Genomic DNA, 7,537 nt, shown 5'->3' on the forward strand with positions numbered 1-7,537 from the left:
CAAGATAAGGCTGCGGAACTGCATCCTGCACTCAGGACCAGCACCTTGGAAGTGAGTAGCTTGAGCCATATGTCACCATAGCCAGTTGCCTTGCTTATATACAACAGAACCCTGGTAAAGATCATATCTTTGCTTTAGAATGACAACTCTGCTAACAGAGCATAGGATCACAGAGCAAAGAAGACAGAAAACTGTAACAGCAAGAATGGTTAACGGCCTCCCTAGAGAATTGGTTGTACCAACAGAGTAAAATGGCAGAGCAGCCATTAAAATCATGATCTTAAAAAAAAAAAAAATGCTATTTGTAAAAAGGAACATGTTTAGGATAAGAAAAGAGAAAATCAGAATACTAAACGCTGCTATTTCCAATTTGTTTAATTATTCAAGATAAACACAAGAAAAATCTTAGTCGTAGACAAAACACATAAAGTCCATTTCCAGGTTGACAATGTGAGAAGCTCCATGAACCCATTCATGGACCCTCTGAGGTTTCACACTGCTTCACACTGTGGAAGAAACAGACTTCACAAAAATAATCTTAGCCAAGTCACAAAACAAATAAAAAAGCAAATAACAACAAGCCAGGTGAGCAGGGAGGGGAATCAGTATCCAGAGTTGCTATAATACATTACCCAAAATGTTCAGCTTTCAACAACAACAAAAACAACCATATGAGAAGTGCAAAGGAAGAGGAATGTTTGACACATACTCAGGCAAAAAAGCAAGCAACAGAAACTGACTTTGAGAAGGACCAGATTTAACAGACAAAGACTTCAAAACAACCATTGAAAAATATATCAACAACTAAAGTAAATCATGCTTAAAGAAGTAAAGCCTGATATGAAGACACAGTTTCATCAGAGATACCAATAAAGAGGCAGAAATTATTTTTTAAAAAATGGAAATTTTGGTATTGAAAAGTAGTATAAATATTAATAAAAATAAAAATTCATTGGAAGGACTCACCAGTAGATTTGAACTGAGAGAAGGAACACTCAACAATCTTGAAGACACATAAATGGATAGAGATTATACAATTTGAAAAACAGAAAAAAATAGAATGAAGAAAAATATCCGAGCCTCAGAGAAATGTGGACATTTGGTATCAAATATACCAAAATATATGTGATAGGAGTACCAGAAAAGAGGAAAGAGAGAAAGGAACAGAAAAACTATATTTTAAATGGCTGAAAACATCCCAAATTTGCTGAAAATTATTAACTTACACATCCAAGAAGATCACCAGCTCCAAATAAGATAAAACACAGTTAAAATGAGATCCTCATCCACCAGAGGGCAGACAGCAGAACCAAGAAGAACTACAATCCTGCAGCCCTGTGGAATGAAAACCACAATCACAGAAAAATAGACAAAATGAAAAGACAGAGGACTATGTCCCAGATGAAGGAACAAGATAAAACCCCAGAAAAACAACTAAATGAAGGGGAGATAGGCAATCTTCCAGAAAAAGAATTCAGAATATTGATAGTGAAGATGATCCAGGACCTCAAAAAACGAATGCAGGCAAAGTTTGAGAAGATGCAAGAAATGTTTACCAAAGATCTAGAAGAATTAAAGAACAAATAGAGATGAACAATACAATAACTGAAATGGAAAATACACTAGAAGGAATCAATAGCAGAATAACTGAGGCAGAAGAACAGAGGAGTGACCTGGAAGACAGAATGGTGGATATCACTGCTGCAGAAGAGAATAAAGAAAAAAAGAATGAAAAGAAATGAAGACATCCTAAGAGACCTCTGGGACAACATTAAACACACCAACATTCGCATGAGGGGTCCCAGAAGGAGAAGAGAGAGAGAAAGAACCTGAGAAAATACTTGAAGAGATCATAGTCAAAAAATTCCCTAACATGGGAGAGGAAATAGCCACCCAAGTCCAGGAAGTGCAGAGAGTCCCAGGCAGGATAAAGCCAAGGAGAAATACACCGAGACACACAGTAATCAAACTGACAAAAAATAAAGACAAAGAAAAATTATTAAAAGCAACAAGGGAAAAATGACAAATAACATACAAGGGAACTCCCATAAGGTTAACAGCTGATTTCTCAGCAGAAACTCTGCAAGCCAGAAGGGAGTGGCACAATATATTTAAAGTGATGAAAGGGAAGAACCTACAACCCAGAATACCCTACCCAGCAAGGATCTCATTCAGATTCGACAAAGAAATCAAAAGCTTTACAGACAAGCAAAAGCTAAGAGAATTCAGCACCACCAAACGAGGCTCTACAACAAATGCTAAAGGAACTTCTCTAAGTGGGAAACACAAGAAAAGAAAAAAACCTGCAAAAACAAACCTAAAACAATGAAGAAAATGGTAATAGGAACACATATATCAATAATTACCTTAAATGTGAATGGATTAAACACTCCAACCCAAAGACACAGACTGGGTCTTCCCTGGTAGCGCAGTGGTTAAGAATCCACCTGCCAATGCAGGGGACGTGGGTTCAAGCCCTGGTACGGGAAGATCCCACATGCCGTGGAGCAACTAAGCCCGTGCACCACAACTACTGAGCCTGCGCTCTAGAGCCTGTGACCCACAACTACTGAGCCCATGTGCCACAACTGCTGAAGCCCACGCGCCTAGAGCCTGTGCTCTGCAACAAGAGAAGCCACCACAATGAGAAGCCCATGTACTGCAATGAAGAGTAGCCCCAACTCACCACAACTAGAGAGGGCCCACATGCAGCCACAAAGACCCAACACAGCCAAAAATAAATTTTAAAAAATAAAATAAAAATAAGTAAATTTTACAAAAAGACACAGACTGGCTGAATGAATACGTAGTGGTCTGGATAGAAGATCAGGCCAGCCACAACATTCCCTTAAGCCAAAGCCTAATCCAGAGGATGGCCCTAACTCTCTTCACTTCTATGAAGGGTGAAAAAGGTAAGGGAACTGCAGGAAAAAATTAAGCCTAGCAGAAGCTGGCAAATAAAGTTTAAGGAAAGAAGCCTTCTTTATAACATAAAAGTGCAAGAGGAAGCAGCAAGTGCTGATGTGGAAGCTATAGCAAGTTATCCAGAAGATCTAGCTAAGATGATTAATGAAGGTGGCTCCACTACACAACCAGTTCTAATGTAGATGAAATGCTCTTCTATTGCAAGCAAGAAGATGCCATCTAGGACTTTCATAGATATAGAGGAGAAGTCAATGCCTGGTTTCAAAGCATCAAAGGACAGACTGACTCTCTTGTTAGGGGTTAATGCAGCTGGTGACTTTAAGTTGAAGCCAATGCTCATTTACCATTCCAAAAATCCTAGGGCCCTTAAGAATTACACGAAATTGACTCTGCCTGAGCTCTTTAAATGGACCAACAAAGCCTGGATGACAGCACATCTGTATAAAAATATGGTTTACTGAATATAAGTCCACTGTGGAGACCTACTTCTCAGGAAAAAAAATTCCTTTCAAAATATGAATGCTTATTGACAATGCACCTGATCACCCAAAAATTCTGATGGAGATGTACAGTGAAATTAATGATGTTTTCATGCTTGCTAACACAACATCCATTCTGCAGCCATGGGTCAAGGAGTAATGTTGACTTTCAAGTCTTATTATTTAAGAAAGGCATTTTGTAAGGCTATGGCTTCCATAGACAGTGATTCCTCTGATGGATCTGAGTAAAATCAATTGAAAACCTTCTGGAAAGGATTCACCATTCCAGATGCCATTAAAGACATCCATGATCCATAAGAAGAGGCCAAAATATCAACATACACAGGATTTTGGAATAAGTTGATTCCAACCCTCATGGATGATTTGAGGGGTTCAAGACTTCATTGAAAGAAGTAACTGCAGATGTGGTGGACGTAGCAAGAGAACCAGAATTAGAACTGGAGCCTGAAAATGTGACTGAATTGCTGCAACTCCTTGATAAAAATTTAATAGATGAGGAGTTGTTGCTTAAATGAGCAAAGAAAGTGGTTTATTGAGATGGAATCTACTCCTGGTAAAGACACTGCAAAGATTGTTGAAATGGCAAGAAAGGATTTAGGATATTACATAAACTTAGTTGATAAAACAGTGGCAAGGTTTGAGAGGACTGACTCCAATTTTGAAAGAAGTCCTACTGTGGGTGAAATACAATCAAACAGCATTGCATGCCACAGAGAAAATGTTGATGAAAGGAAGAGTGAATCGACGTAGCAAACTTCATTGTTGTCTTAATTTCAGGAAATTGTCACGGCCACACCAACCTTCAGCAACCACCACCCTGATCAGTCAGCAGCCATCCATGCATGCAAACCCCTCCACCAGCAAAAAGATTGTGACTGGCTGAAAGTTCAGATGCTGGTTACCATTTTTTAGCAATAAAGTATTTTAAATTAAGGTATGTACATTTTTTTAGACATAATGCACACTTAATAGACTACAGTATAGTGTAAACATAACTTTTACATGCACTGGGAAAGCAAAAAAATTGTGTGGCTTGCTTTGTTGTGATATTCTCTTTATTGCAGTGGTCTGGAACCAAACCCACAGTATCGCCAAAGTGTGCTGGTAATCCCATTCATGAGGGCTCCATCCTCAAGATTAAATCATCTCTGAAAGCACTTACGTCCAAATATCATCACATTGGGGATTAGCTTTCAACGTATGAATTTGGGGAGGGAGGAACACAAACATTCAGTCTATAGCACTCACCAAGGAGAAGAGAGGGACACAGTAGGAAGAGACAGTTAAATGTTCCTTACTTTCTCAGCATGCCTAAGACTAATCCTGGTCTCCACGACTATCCTCTAGGTCCTTCACTTTTCTCCTCAGATTGATTTACTCGTATTCAGAAACACATCATATTATTTAGAAATACACAATGGATGATTTCTTTTTAAGAAAAATCCAGACTGGTGGTTGCCAAGGGGGAGGAGGCTGGGGGAGGGATGGAGTGGGAGGCTGGGGTTAGCAGATGTAGGCCTTTATATATAGAATGGATAAACAACAAGGTCCTACTGTATAGCACAGGGAAATATATTCAATATCCTATGATAAACCATAATGGAAAAGACTGTTTTTAAAAAAGAATGTGTGTGTATATATATATCTGAATCACTCTGCTGTAGAGCAGTAATTAACATAGCATTGTAAATCAACTAGCCTTCAATTTAAAAAATGAAAAAAGAAAAAATCCTAAAATCAATTTGACTCTCCTGTTAGTTTTATGGGAAGATTAATTTTCTTTGTTGGATGTTCAAATGTCAAGCATAAAGTTTTTTCCACCAACACTTCAAGGACCTGAGGGTATGCAGGTAGTGAGAGGTTTCCTACCTGGAGAGCAATAGAGGCCCATAAGGGTAGTCTCAGTTCTCCAGGAACAACTAATACCAAACCATCAGAAGGACAGCTTCATGCTTTATAGCCACATGAATACTTTAATTTCTTCTCTAATGGTTCAGAAATGGTACTTTGAGGACAGTGAATGACTGTCTTTGTGTGTTACGACATTTCCTCCTCCCTTGATTTGCTCATTATGAACTTGGTTTTATTTTTGGTCTTTGCGGATGTCTTATTTCTCTCCATTTTTCCTGATCATTTGTCCTAAGTTTAAGCCATTCTATTTTTCTCTTGGTACATCTGTCACCTGTGATTCTTCTTTTTCTCATTTTCAAGTCTCATTTCCCTAATCAGTGTCTCTCCTGCCTTGGCCATGAGCTTTGGTACTCACAAGGAAATTCTGGCATTTTCTCTTTTGTTCTGTGTGAAAGTGGGCAAACTCTTATATTTTACCAAAACGCACAGTCACAGAATGAGAGAGACTAGGCACCTATGAAACTCTGTACCTGTTTTGTTCTTTTAAGGATTATCCTTTCTGGTGTTTTTGTGAGGTTTTATTTTTTCCAACTTGAAAATATCCAGACATCCCTGGCAGGCCAGTGGTTAAGACTGCACACTTCAACTGCAGGGGGCAAGGGTTCGATCTCTAGTCGGGGAACTAAGATACTGCCAATCACGTGGCACGGACAAAAAATAAAGATTGAAAATATCCAAAGAAGTGTCCATACTCCCTAACATTCCTGCAAAGTTGGAGCTCAATAAGTACCTGTTGACTAGCTCACTGAGTCTTTAAAATCACCCACCATAAGAGAAATTTTATCTTACCTAACTCAAAATTGTTTCTACTATTAGTAGTTGCCAGGGGCTAAAGAGTGGGTAGGGTAGAAGGGATATGGGTGTGGCAACAAGAGGGATTATCTTGACTTTATCAATGTCAACATCCCACTTTTCAAACTGTATTACAGTTTTGCAAGAGGTGACCATTGGGGAAGACTGGGTAAAGGGCACATAAAATCTCTGTATTATTTCTTACAAGTGTATGTGAATCCACAATTATCTCAATATAAAACATTTCATTAGAAAAGGGTACACAAAGTAATATAAAGACAGAGCGACAAGGAAAGACTTACGTATATAAACAACCATTGTTCTGAGACCTACTGGCAAAGCATTATCACTGTTTACTACAAAAGAAAGAAAATAAAACATCGAACATATTGTCTATGCCTAATGAAATTATCAAAAACAATTTATCAAATAATTTACTAAACACCATTTCTACCTCTAGTGTTCCTACTTTCAAATGAATTTCAGGTGGAATATTTAAAATTATGTATAAGGGAATAATTAAGTTGTCTAGTGACTCATTAGAAACTGAAGTTCTAAGACACCAGGCATAAGATTTGAAAGTGAGTTTAGACTAGGTTTCCTAGCAGTGAAAACCAAAAGGACAATATAGTATTTATTATCTGACAAAGGAAGCATACAAGTTCAACTGTAACTGTAAACTTCTTCTGGACTTTAAACTCAAAAAGGAATTTATGGTGGGGGCTTGTATAAAGCGATATTGGCTGACACTGTATTGTAGTTGTCTGCATCTATGCTTTATTAAAAACCTAGAATCACTGTTTAAATCACTGGCTCTCAAATTTGTGATGAGTCTTTATTATTATTGATTTTTTAAACTATGTGCAAGAAATTAATAGAAACATTCATTTTCATGGTCACATTGGGAAACAATTCTACTCAGGCCCAGGCCATGTGCTGGAGTGCTCCCAGGTAACTGTCACAGGGCTGTGGGGAAGAATGGGACACAAGCGCGCTGAAAACCCCCAGGAAGAGCCAGCCCTGCAGCGTGTGCTTGAGCTTGTTGCACTACAGGTGCTCCGACAGTGAGTGAGAAGCAACAGGATGGTACAGGGACTGAGGTGAGCTGGGCTCTGAAGTCCAGTCACTTGGACCCCTCTTTTGAGCTCCAGCCTCCATTCATTCTCTTACTGAAGGTATTTATTGAGCACCACTAAATGGCACATGCTATCCTAGGCAACGGGCTGGTATGAACTGTTGAAAGTGGTGTAAAAGAGTACAGTGAGCGTGAGGCAAGCTGAGCCAAGAGCAGACGGTGCGGGCGCACATGAGCACACACGCACACACCTGCATATGCAAGTTAAGCGAGGCTTGAGAAACAGTGATTTTGACAGGCACGTAAATGCCTGCATGGTCATGGATTCACAAGG

The 7,537-nt window shown here is 39.0% G+C and overlaps 1 long non-coding RNA gene across 1 annotated transcript; it reads left to right on the forward strand.

The window, feature by feature from the left end:
* The first annotated feature begins 418 nt into the window (after positions 1-418).
* Positions 419-3,441, forward strand: LOC309653877. The gene is made up of 2 exons (XR_014259587.1): positions 419-1,091; positions 1,665-3,441. It is a non-coding gene; the product is annotated as an uncharacterized lncRNA (long non-coding RNA).
* Positions 3,442-7,537: the final 4,096 nt, after the last annotated feature.

Source organism: Balaenoptera physalus, assembly GCF_965194825.1.
Source record: "Balaenoptera physalus genome assembly, contig: HAP1_SCAFFOLD_1367, whole genome shotgun sequence".
Lineage (NCBI taxonomy): Eukaryota > Metazoa > Chordata > Mammalia > Artiodactyla > Balaenopteridae > Balaenoptera > Balaenoptera physalus.